This window comes from Dromiciops gliroides, chromosome 3, assembly GCF_019393635.1.
Source record: "Dromiciops gliroides isolate mDroGli1 chromosome 3, mDroGli1.pri, whole genome shotgun sequence".
Taxonomy (NCBI): domain Eukaryota; kingdom Metazoa; phylum Chordata; class Mammalia; order Microbiotheria; family Microbiotheriidae; genus Dromiciops; species Dromiciops gliroides.
This window is the reverse complement of record NC_057863.1, coordinates 192381874-192395101: the sequence shown is the minus strand read 5'-3', so window position 1 is coordinate 192395101 and position 13228 is coordinate 192381874. Positions and strand designations below refer to the sequence as shown.

Here is a 13228-nt window from a genome sequence, read left to right as displayed (position 1 = left end):
TTAATATAATCATCTTAGAATGAAGTAGAGAAGTGAAGTTTGCCTAATGTAGAAATTATAGGTAATTTTATATTAGGTGAAATACTCAGCTAAATGAGACAGAAGGGTTTTTGGATTTGAGGCAGAGAGGCTCAGCTCTTATTTACATTATTTTACTAATGGAGACCTAAACTTAAATCTCAGTCTATGCCTGAACAAAACAATCTCTCTGGTAGCACACATGCAGCTTTAAAGACATAATGTTATACCTTCTTGTCCCAATTCAGATCTAAAAAGTTAATATTCCAAGGAGAAATATTGAACTGTTGCCATTTGAAGCAGGTTAAAAATTATCTGCTGCCCTGACCTTGAAAAATAGTATTTGGTTTGTGGAATTTAGTCTTTGTTTTGATTTGTTTTAGACAACAATGACTTATCTAGAAGGTTTAAATGAAAACCTTTCATGAAAGCTAATTTGTCATGCCAAAAGGAATATTCTATATTTACCTTTTATAAGTACAAACTTCTTTCACCTTCAAAGCATCACATGAAAATTACTGAATACCTACACAGATATACTGTCAATATTCATATAACACCCAATATAGAAATAATATTTTCTTCTCTCCCTTTGTGGTTTTGCCTCTGTTGGTAAATGGATTTTTGTATTAAGAACTTTGGGGAAAAGAACAAGGTAGGAGCTAACAGAAGGTTCATTATAGAGTTGTCCAACATGCTTCCATTATTTAAATTCAAGAAATATCATGCAATTATGTTATTAAAATGTATTAGTTTCAACACCTGGGACAATTATCATAGCCTTCAGATTATTTAAATGGTGGACAAATAATGTGAACACTGTAGGATTCATGTAAAGGCAAAGTATGCATGTAGGGACCTTAAGGAATATTTATAAAACTCTGAGGTATCACCTCACACCTAACATAGTGGCAAATATAACAAAAAATAAAATATTGAATGTTGGAAGGTATGTGGGAAAGCTGGGGTGCTAATCCACTGTTGGTAGAGTTGTGAAAAGATCCAACCATTCTGGAGAGCAATTTGGAATTATGCCCAAAGGACTATTGAACTGTTCATGCCCTTTGATCCAGCAATACCACTGTTAGGTTTATATCCCAAAGGTATTTCCAAAAAGAGAAAAATACCTATTTATACAAAAATATTTATAACAGCTCTTTTTGTGGTGGAAAAGAATTGGAAATCAAAGGAATGCCCACCAATTAGGAAATAGCTAAACAAACTGTTCTATAAGAAATCACAAAATGGATGACTTCAGAAAGGCCTGGAAAGAATATGAAATGATATATTGTGAAATGAACAGAACCAAGAGAACATTGTATTACAGAGAGAGCAATATTGTATAATGAAGAACTGTGAATGACTTGACTATTCTCAACAATACACTGATTCAAGACAATCCCAAAGGACTATTGATGAAACATACCATCCACCTCCAAAGAAAGAACTTATACTGAAGGACCAGCCTGAAGCATGCTATTTTTCACTTTCTTTCATTTAAAAAAATTTAATTGTTTCCTTGTACAAAAATGACAACTATGGTAATGTTTTACATAATCATACTTGTATAATCTATATCTGATTGTTTGCCACCTCAGGGAGGAGGAAGAAGAGTGAGGGAAATAGGGATAAAAATTGGAACCCCAAACTATAAATAAAAAAGTTTCTTATTAGAAAAAGAATATTTCTGTATATGGAAACAACTTGAGAACATTAGCCCTGGGTAGTGGAAGCATGCAATCATTCACTAGGTGTATGGTTGAATCATTTTGTACAAGGAAGGAGAAAAATGGGCCAGTGCAACTCTTTGTTTCTAAAAACTAGAATCAGATAATCAATTTTCAGTAACAATCTGATTTATTTGTGTAATAACTTGGCTGACAATTTATGACTTTACAACTAAATCTCAACAGCGTGATATGCTGCAGCCATAAGCAGTATGTTTAATATAAATTGCCTTTAATCTCATCGATGACCAATTAATCTATATGTCACAGAATGTTGAAGGAAAGTCAGGAAAAATAGTGATTCAGCCTTCTTATTTTTTAACAAGTTCTGAAACTGTTATTAGCCCATGGAGAAGGTAATTAAAGTCTACTGAGAATGCAAAGTAATAAACATTAAAAAGAACTGTAAAAGATACAAAGAGTAGCTCTAGCTAATATGAGATACTTCTTACTTAAGCTATACCCAGAAAAGCACTTTAGACTCCACCTCTAGTTAGTTTTATATACTTGAAAAATTAAAAAAAAATTACATGTTTTATTTTCTGGACCACAAAGTAATTATATTACCTTGTGAAATTTTTTCTCAGGCACTCCTCTTCTCAGTTTTAGGGAAAAAAGATAGTTTTGAGAAGGAAAAACAAAAGAGAATAAGGCAAAACTTTTTTAGGGAAAGAGAAAAAAAAGGAGGTACATAAATATGGGATAATTTGAGCTTTGATTCATTCTAATCCTTTATTAGGATACAATGGAAAATGAGAGAATATAGAGAAGAAGGAATATTCCAATAATAATTAAAATAATAACAATATCTCCCTAGTTACATATAAAGTTTGTAAAATGAATACAATTTCATTTTATTTTAAAAGAATATTTTATATCTATATTTTGGTGATTTAATGATTTCTTTTTTTATAAAAGTATAAAGTATAAACTGAGAGTTATTCCTATATTAAGGTTCTTTTATGGAAAAGATAAGAGAATAAGTATTTATATAGCACTTACTGTGTGTTGAGCACTATGCTAAGCACTTTTATAAATATTATCTCATTTAATTCTCACAACAACCCTGAAAAGTAGGTGCTCTTATTACCATCATTCAGATGAGGAAACTGAAACAAGTAGAAGCTAAGTGACTTGCCTTAAGTCACACAACTGGTAAGTATCTCTATTCTTATTTGAACTCAGGTCTTCCTGAATCCAGACCCAATGCTCTCTCATCTATGTCATCTAGCAGCCAATTATGCCATTTATTGTCATAATGTTAATAGGACATGTAATGTGTTTGAAGATGAAAAGTTTGTAGTACTTCTCAGAGTAAAGGTCAGCTCGTATATCCATTTGTATAATTCTGTTTTAGGTTTATTGTTGTGGCAATTAATTTAAACCATTTAAATAAATTCAATTCTACAACATTTATTAAGTACTTATTTATATGAATGGTATGGTCTGTTCTTGTAATGCAATGCTTTATTTTTAATATTAGTTCATTCTCATCATCATTTCAGTGTGTTTACATTTGGCATGGTATGTAGTTTATGTTCACTGTCCAGTGTCAGGGTATTTTATTTGGCCTGTCCTATGAAGACAGTCTACATTAGATTCCATTTATCTCATTACATTGGTAGTATCATATTCATGTGCTCTGGCATCATGATAGAAAAGGCACCCCTATTACTGGGAATGGTAGTAGGAAGACTATTCAGTAAAGTTCCTGCTATGTAGGGTAGGCTAGTTTTCCTAGAAAGAAAGGAATGAATGAAGAAAGGAAGTAAGGAAGGAAGGAAAGAAAGAAAGAAAGAAAGAAGAAAGAAAGAAAGAAAGAAAAGAAAGAAAGAAAGAAAGAAAGAAAGAAAGAAAGAAAGAAAGAAAGAAAAAGAAGGAAGGAGAAGAAAGAGAAAGGGACACAGGTAGGAAAAAGAGAAAGGGACACAGGTAGGAAGAAAGGAAGGAAAGGAAGGAAGAAGGAAAGGAAGGAAGGAAGGAAGGAAGAAGGAAGGAAGGAAGGAAGGAAGGAAGGAAGGAAGGAAGGAAGGAAGGAAAGAAGAAAACCTTTTTTTGAGACTTTTTGGTCTAGGGGACTGAAGTTGAATTGTTGATGCAACTTCCTGCTCACCTAAGCACAGAAACACAGAAAAAAAAAAAACAGTTAAAGGGATGTTCATGTTTGATACCAGCTTCTGCTTCTGACTAGTTGTACCAAACAGTACAAATATGGAGGCAATAGAGTAGGTCTAATATCCTTTCTATACTACTGTTAAATCAATTTTTGGTCACTCCTATTTGTAAAGTACCAGATTAGCTAGAGTCAGGTCTGACCCAGAATAGAAATCACTAAGAGAAGAGGTAACAACCAGGCCATATTGTCCCCTTTAGCCTAATACAGTCATTCAATAAACCTATATTATGTGCCTACTATATGCTAGGGTGTGTGATGTGTTCAGGGAGGAATAGCACCTCTGGCGTGAAGGCTTGCTGAGCCTTTTTCAGGGCTGCTCCCTGAACCTTTGGTGTCCACTTGATTCAGTCAACTCATACTTGTGGTTCCAAGATTTAGTATGTGCAACACATAATTGTAAGTAAATGGGCTATACCAGGTTAAGGGCCTCAAACCTATTGGTGAGTTGGAGGACATATACTCCAAAGATGTAAAAACTTTTCCTGGTGGAATGGGAAGATAAGTACAGTTTATTCCAACATGAACGTGGCTGAAGTAGGCACTGAAGAGCCCTTAGAGCTTAGTCAGGCATTGAATATGCCAAGATCATTCTCTGCATCCATTGTCTTGGCTTTTGTCCTGACACTGGACTTTTATGACTCTGGAAGAGTAAGTAAGACTGGTCATCTTGTGCAATGCTGCCTCATTTAAATCTAATCCATGTGCAAATCAAGACATCACCCATGATGTCATTGGTCCTATTTGAAATGAAGGACCACCATCACTAACAGCTGCTATGTTCTGGTCAGTGTACTGGGGATACAAAGAAAGTTATGGGAGTCCCTGCCCTCAAGGAGGTCACAATTTAATGGAAAGACAACACATCCAGCTGAAAAAGGATAGGGAGGGCAAGAAATGAGAAATGAGAAATGGAGTGAGAAATCATCTGAGGTGGTGTGAGTTATAGAATTTATTTCATTGTGAATAATGAATTTCTGGAGATCAAGAATAATAATGCAAATTCCCTGAGTTCCTTTCTTAAATGGTGGAAGATCAGGGAGAAGTTCTCCAGTGTCCAACCTGTTCCTCATCCAACCAAAAAGACAAGGGGAAACTGAGGAGGTGTGTCAACTCATGTTCCATTAGGGACAGTAGGAAACCTCTTATACTAATTAATGGAGAGTTTACTATATCTTTACTCTCCTATGATTTTGGGGGTGGAAATATGTCATTAGGAGTACTGATAATTATACCAGTTGTGACTTCACCCAGCTAATGTTTGTTAGCTGTATTTACCATTGAGGACTTAAACAGAAACTTATTTTTCTCATATAATAACGGAGAGGCAATGTTGCAAAGTGATTAAAATCCAAGGAATATATTAGATTCAGGAAGATCTGCATTCAAGTTATGCCTTTGACACAAACTTCTCTGTGGCCCAGGCCAAAGGTGTTAAACATTGATAAAATATAGATAATGTTAACACATGGCTTTCTTGGGTCAGTATGTGACTACCCAGATCCTTATGCATACTTTCATGGCCCTTTTTTTCTATTTAAAACCTAAACGACTCTTTAAGAAAAGTAGGTTAGGAATAAGTTGCTGACCTGCAAACTTACGCAAATCCTAAGTTTTCACACTGTGCTACACTGATGAAATGACAGGTGCAGCCAAAACATTAAAAAAAAAGTTATAATGTCTTATTTCTGAGTCAGGTACTCATTTATATTTAAAATATTATGATATCAGACTGATGGCCTAGGTTTATCATTTTTACTGTCACCTTATTCCTTGTCACTTGTATGAGCCCTCACAGAAAGGTGAACTAGACCAATGAAACTACAAGTCACACCACCTACTTTGTCTCTAAACTCTCAGTGGACTTTTCTTTTTAAAAAAAATTTTTTAATTTAAAAATATGGAATGCTTCACGAATTTGCATATCATCCTTGTGCAGGGGCCATGCTAATCTTCTCTGTATCATTCTAATTTTAGTATATGTGCTGCAAAGTGAGCACTCAAGTGGACTTTCTTAGGGCTTTCAAGTTTGGAAAGTACTTTATATACATTACTTCAATTTAAGATGCAGTAACCTTATTATTTTTATAATTATTATTATTATCCTTTTGATAGATAAAGAAAATGAAACTCAAAGAGGTTCAAAAATAACACAACAACATTGCAGTATAGGGTTTCAATAGATTAGCTAGTTCCTTTATCTCATTGGCCATATATGGTGAAAGGGAAGATAAGGAGATAGGAAAGAAAGTGGAGAGAAATAGAAATATATCAGCTGAAACCCTTGCTTGCTTGCTCAAACCAATGAAACTAACAATCTTTGAAACACCTTTTGATATTTCCATCTACTGCTCCAGAAAGCAATGGGAAAGTAGCATTCAGATTCTTAGTTTTGAGATATGGGAATTCTAAGGGAAATACTCCCAAGAACAGAATGGAGAACAATGGCACCTGGGTACTGCCCACAGATTTTGAGTATATCTGAAATAGCAGTTTATCAACTGCCCTTGTAGGAGTCATTGATCCCAGGAGCAAGGGAAGGATTATAATAATCCTATAGAATAAGAAATATTCCAATATAAGTACATGAGGGGGGGCAAAATCAATTCAAGTATTATATTACTGAGCTAGTTTCCTATGAGTGAAAGGACACTTTATCATAGGCAGGAAAATAAGGATTTGAGTCTTCTGAGTTAACTAGCCAAAGTGATTAAGCATAAGCATTTTTGGAGGCAAGAATCTTAGAATCTTATATCAGGAGGAGCTTTGAGTCAAAAACTGCCAAAAGTAGGCAGAAAAGGATTGAACTGCATTCCCTTCAACTATCTGCAAGCCAGTGAACTTTATGGAAAACTAGGAATTTCTCTCCAGTCCTTCACTGTGTATAGAATACCTTAAGGTGAATTATTTGATTTCTTGTGGATTTTCTAAGAGAATTATGTTGCCCCAAGCTGTTCAGACTACTTCACAGAATCATTTGGGGTTGAAACTTAGGGTTCTTTGCTTAGGAACATATCTCCAAACAGTGTCAAAAACTTCATTTGATACTCCACTGTAGTTTTGAAATAGTTATCTCCCTATAGTTCTTGTGGCATGTGTGTGTGGTGTGTCCATAATTTAGTGCCTTTAAAGTATATTTGGGGACAACTGCACCTATACCTACCCATTCTTCTAATGGCTTATTTATTAATAATTCTCTTTCTCTAGCTTCAAAGACAGACTATTGATTATTATCTTTATATAGAAGTGTCAAACTCAAATTCTCAAGGAACCAGATTAAAATATAATTTGGAAAAATTTAACAAGAATAAATAAAAATACAGTACAATCTAGATAATGTTAATTTGTGATTTTTAAGGTTAATATGTAGGAATCTGTTTCTATATTTCACTATCCTATAATAGTCTCAGAAATTGCAAAGATTATCAATCTACCTATAGCTCTTGTGTGGTGTGTGTGTGTGTGTGTGTGTGTGTGTGTGTGTGTGTGTGTGTACACAGGTGTATGTGTATGTGAGATATAGTGCCCTTCAGATGCTATTTGAGAACAACTACACCAATAGCCTCACCCAATTCTGATAATTGCTTGTCTACTTAATAGTTCTTTCTCCATATGTCTCTATCTTTCCACTGTTGTTCTCTCTCTCTTTCCAGTTTCAAAGAAGACTGTTGAATGTTATCTAGAATATTCTCAAAAGCACCAATATTACAGATAATCACTGTTTCTATAGATGTTTCTGTCATCATACCAGATTAAAGCCAAGGAAATCTCTTCACTCATGGGCAAGTCAATCTCAAACAATAAGCTTATAGACAGATAAAATTACTGTTGATTTCCATGTAATTTATCACTAGTATCAAGTAACATTAGAATGCAAATAACATTTAAAAAATGTAGAAGCTTCTATCACCCAAGCCCATGTCTTTCTTCTCTCTTTCATTGGATTCTAAGCCAGGCTGAGAGGCTGTTAAAGAAGAAAGGGAGGGGCAGCTAGGTGGTGCAGCGGATAGAGCACCAGCCTTGGAATCAAGAGGACCTGAGTTCAAATCTGGACTCAGACACTTTGTCACTTACTAGCTGTGTGACCCTGGCAAGACACTTAAGCCTAATTCGCTCACCAAAAAAAAAAAAGGAAGAAGAAGAAAAGGATTGTGATTTAAATTCTGAATGAAATTTCTCTGTTTCACAGTCCTTTATTTAATGTAATTCTTATTGCATTATGATAAGAAAAATATGCATTTAATACTTCTGATTTTATGCATTTGGGAGATTATTTTTTTTTTTGGTGGGGCAATGAGGATTATGTGACTTGCCAAGGGTGACACAACTAATAAGTGCCAAGTGTCTGAGGCTGGATTTGAACTCAGGTCTCCTGAATCCAAAGCTTATGCTTTATCCACTGTGCCACCTAGCTGGGACCTTTTATCAGATTTTAATACTATTCATCTGTTTTTTGTGAAGATGCAATGTATAGTTCATAAATAAGCTATGCTTCCTTTGTTTCCCCATTGAATATTTCCATTCAACAGTTTCTAGATATTTATCTTATCTAACTTACATAATTCCATTAATCCTCTTATTTCTTATTTATTTTTATGATTAGATTTATCTAGATCTGAGAGAAATAAATTGAAATCCCCAGTAGTATAATTTTAGTTTTCCACCTGTAACTCATTCAGTTACTCCTTCAAGAATTAGATTCCCTTCCTGCATAATTAGTATGTTATTAATTCATTGTCTATGGTTTGCTGTTGCATGGTCATTTCAGTTGTATCTGACTCTTTGTGACCTCATTTGAGTTTTCATGGCAAAGCTACTGGAATGGTTTATTTCCTTCTCCAGCTCATTTTACAGATGAGGAAACTGAGGCAACTAGGGTTAAATGACTTGCCCAGGGTCACAGTTCGTATTAGAAGTAAAACTTTACATAATGTCATTTTGTATGTTCCATCCATTGATGCTTGGTTTATTTCCCTCTTAAGGGCCAAAGAGTTCAATTCTAATGCCCCTTCACGTGCGTGTGGGACAACTATCATTGATCCTCTGAATCCACTGCACCACCTAGCTGCCCATGTGCCTTTTTACCAAAACTGTTAATTATCTTTTCATAATTTTCTTATATACCTTTTACTCCCCCTCCCATTTATCTTTATGCTTTTTTTTTTTTTTTTTGCAGGGCAATGAGACTCAAGTGACTTGCCCAAGGTCATACAACTAGTAAGTGTCAAGTGTCTGAGGCTGGAATTTGAACTCAGGTCCTCCTGAATCCAGGGCTGGTGCTTTACCACTGTGCCATCCTAGCTGCCCTGCTTTTACAATTTAATATGTGAAAACCTGTAAGTTTTTCAGTATTTGCAAGATGGTGTGATCCAGGGAGAGGTCTGCTCAATGCTCTCCTCATCTTTGCTCTGAAAATTCTTCACCCAGTATAGCTAGACTGCTGTTGGATTCAGTCCAACTACTAAATTGTTTAACTACTAAACTGTAGGAACATTAATAAAATATAATACATTTACTGAGTGATGTGAGCAGTGCCTTTTCCTTAAGTTCCAAACCAAATTGAATCATGTGTCCAAAACTAAACTCATCTTTCTACAAGTCCTGCCAATTTTTCTGAATTTGTCACAGAATGAAAGAGAATCACAGAATTTGTGAGTTAGAAGGTACCTTAGTCACCATCTAATCCCACACATGTAACACAAAATAAATCCTCAGAAAAAACATACCTGACAAGTGGCTATACAGTCCTTGCTTGAAGACCTTCAAGGAGGGGGAACCCACTATCTCTTAAGGCAAACCATCGCACTTTAAGACAGTTCTAATTGTTGGGAAGTAAAACTTCACATAATGCCTTTTTGTATGTTCCATCCATTGATCCTTGGTTTTATTCCCTTCTTGAGGGCCAAAGAGTATAACTCTAATTTCTTCCTCCACATATATGTGGGACAACTATCATTGATCCCCTGAATCTTTTATTTTTAAAAATGAGCAGGGTCCAGGTCATTCAAACAAACCTTATGTAACATGAACTCAAGGTCCTTTAATCCTCATTCTTGCTCGCCTTTTTGTTGATTATTATTTAGTTGATTAGTTATTCTCTTTGTGATCCCATTTGGGGCCTAGATACTGGAATGGTCTGCCATTTCTCTCTCCAGCTCATTTTATAAGAATAAGGAAACTGAAGCAGACAGGATTAAGTGTCTTTCCCATGGTCACATAGCTAGTAAATGTCTGCGATCAGATTTGAACTCAGGTCTTCCTGACTCCAGCCTGGAAAACTATCCACTGTGCCAACTAGCTTGTATGTATATTCTCCAACTTATCAATGTCCTTATTTAACTGTGGCATCCAGATGTTGCACAAAATATTCCAGAAGAGATTTACAAAATGCATTACAAATATTATAAAGAGGATCTTATCTCTTACCTTACTGAAAAAAAAATTAAGCCATTCAATATGAGTTTTCTGTTCTCTTCATTCTCATTCAGAATCCCTTCACCTTATGTTCCATTCTCTCCTCCTTTCCTGCAATTTCTGATAAATAGATTGACCTTCTCTTTGCCATGGCTTTGCCATGCCCTCTGAATGTGCACTTGATCCCATCTCATTTAACTTTTCAAACAGATTGTAATGCCAATCATTCTATATATCCCTTGAATCTTCAAGCATACCCAAGTCTCTTCCAAAACTTCATCAGACCCTAATCCATCATTCTATATCTCTTTTTTCCTTTTCTGAGCCCTGTTTGAAAAAAAAATAAAACTAACTGTGGTTGCTGCCTCCAGTTCTTCTCTTCTCACTCACAAGGACCTGCCCTGCCACCCCATGCCAATGCTTTGTGTGCTGGCTTCCCAGAACATCCATGCAACATTTGCAAGGCCATTGCCTCCTCCCAACCCAGTAGGATTGCAGGATGGTCTCCAGTATTGGGATTCCCCAGTAGATATCTTCCTTTCAGCTCTTTCTTCCCAGGGAACTAGGTCTTCTCCAGAAGAAGTAAGGTATTCCCACCTCTTGATTGATCTCACAGCCCTGTGCTGCTATACTGTCCTGTTTGGATATCACAGTATACAACATCATTGTCTCCCTGGAAGATGAACCTCAGGAAGCAACTATGAATAGTATAATCTCATGCCTCTCTCAATAAATTTTCTAACTAACCAGTGATACTCTACCTGTATACAATAGTGAGCACACTCTGAGAGAATTTTAAATCTTTGGCTTCTACAGATCTCATTTCTAATTATTTCCTTGACACTCTCTCACATCTATCCTTCTCAACTCCAAGTTTCACTCTAGATCTGCCTACCCATCACTGTTTCCTTTTTGGATTGCCTGCTGAATAATAAACAAATACCTTCTTAAACCTGTATTTTTTCACTTCAATATTCAGACCATGTCTGAGATGTCTCTCTCCCTTTGGTGTTCTATCTATACCTTCTGTTCATACTATCCCATTTCCCAAATCCCCTTCTCCAGCAGATCACTGTGTGAGAGTCAAAAATTGGATATAAGGAGCATTAATCCTCCCCTTTTATACTTTCATATAGTATATATATATCCCAGCCAATAAGGAGCCTCTGAGCTTAGTCATAAAGGATCAGGTTTTATTTCTTGGGAATTAATTAGACCACAAAGGTGAAACCAATTAAAGAAATAAGGAAATAGAAAACACAGATAGTCTTAACACTAAGCTTGGGGTTTTCCCGTCGTTAAACTCACCCAACCCAGTCAGTCTGCAGTAACTCAGCAGTCACCTGAAACAGAGTACGAAACATGTGCTCATTGCTCCGCCCAGTCCCAGATGCCACCAGCCTGAACCAAGCACCACGGCTAAGTCAACAGCCAGAGAGAGTGAAACTTCCATCAGTTTTGAGTTTGGTTGCTCTGAAGTTCCTTGTGTTTTCCTCCCCAAAAGGGGAGATCCTACAGAAGCTGCTCAGTAGCATGCGCAAACTTTTGATATTAATCTTTACCACAAATAAATTTTACCACATTTCCCCCCTTTGTTTCATTTGAAACAACAAATTGAGTTTTGCTCAATGAAACAGCCCAAAATAATATCTATGCTAGCTAATAATATGTTAATATCAATATAGAAAAGGGAAAGAGAAAAGTTTTGTCCAAAGGGGCAGTCCCTCATGAATGCAACACTTTGACATTGGTCTTGTAGAGAAAGGGCCTCTGCAAAGAGTAATGTTACAGAGTGGTGTATATAATAACAGAAGGAGAAAATGAAACAACAAAACAAAACTGTTCATATGAAGTCTCTGAGTTCTCTTGTCTTCTTGGATTGGTAAGATGTCATCAGGAGGAAAATGGACCCTGGTCTGGAAAACTGGGCTCTGGACTTCTGGACTCTGGTCTGGAAAGCTGGATTCTCTTCTTTAACTGTTTGAATTTGCTGGGTTTTTTTTACTAAACCTTAGTATAATGTTGTCAATGATCAAATTAATACATTCCATTCCCCTCCTTTATATAATAGAGGGTTTGAGGTAGTTATGCAATCTCTACACTTCTTACCACCATGTGTCTGGATCAAAGCCAAATTTAGTAATGTGGTCATGACACCTGAAAATGTTATGGAAAGGTTATCATACCACATCTCCTGGTTCGAGACAGCCAGTGACTGTGCTAGGCCACAGGTAGATGGATTCTAACCATGCCATTAGACATTAGTGAGAGAAAAAAAAACAAGTTAAGTTAAACTAGGTTATTTTAGGAGGGAGAGTGGATGAAACTGGACTGTCATCTAGCAATTGTGCTTTACATAGTCGCCATCATAAGCAAACTATGGGACTTTATATACCGGTCTCTCCTCTTGTTGCATGTATATTCTCTCCAGGGCCTGCATTAAAGCTCACAGTAAGATCAGTTAGTCTCTGAAATAAGTTTCCAACTTCATAAATATCATATTAATTTCAAACCAAAGACAGTATGATGGTAAAAATGTGTGTTATGGTGCATAACTGAGGATATACTAGTAATATGTACAATAATTCCAAACCATACCAGAGTATAATGACATATAAATGACTAAATGAATGTAAATAGCTGATTATATTAGATATTATTACATAATCTTCTTTTAGCAAGTAAACCACATCATCTTATACATGAATTCTCTATCTAGTATAACAGTAACAGATACTTAAACTGGTAATCAATTTATCAAAAAGAAATTCAATATTCAATATGTTCATTGGATAACCAAGCAATAGGTTTCAATAACCTTTTTTAAACAGAATCCCATAAAAAAAAAACCTCATTAAAAACTCATGGTTCTCTCAAAAAAAAAATTGTGGTAGCT

At 35.7% G+C, this 13228-nt stretch overlaps 1 non-coding gene across 1 annotated transcript; it reads right to left on the bottom strand.

Annotated features, from left to right (window-relative positions):
• Positions 1-5812: 5812 nt before the first annotated feature.
• Positions 5813-5918, bottom strand: LOC122752069. The gene has a single exon (XR_006355871.1). It is a non-coding gene; the product is annotated as a U6 spliceosomal RNA (small nuclear RNA).
• Between the last annotated feature and the right edge of the window lie 7310 nt (positions 5919-13228).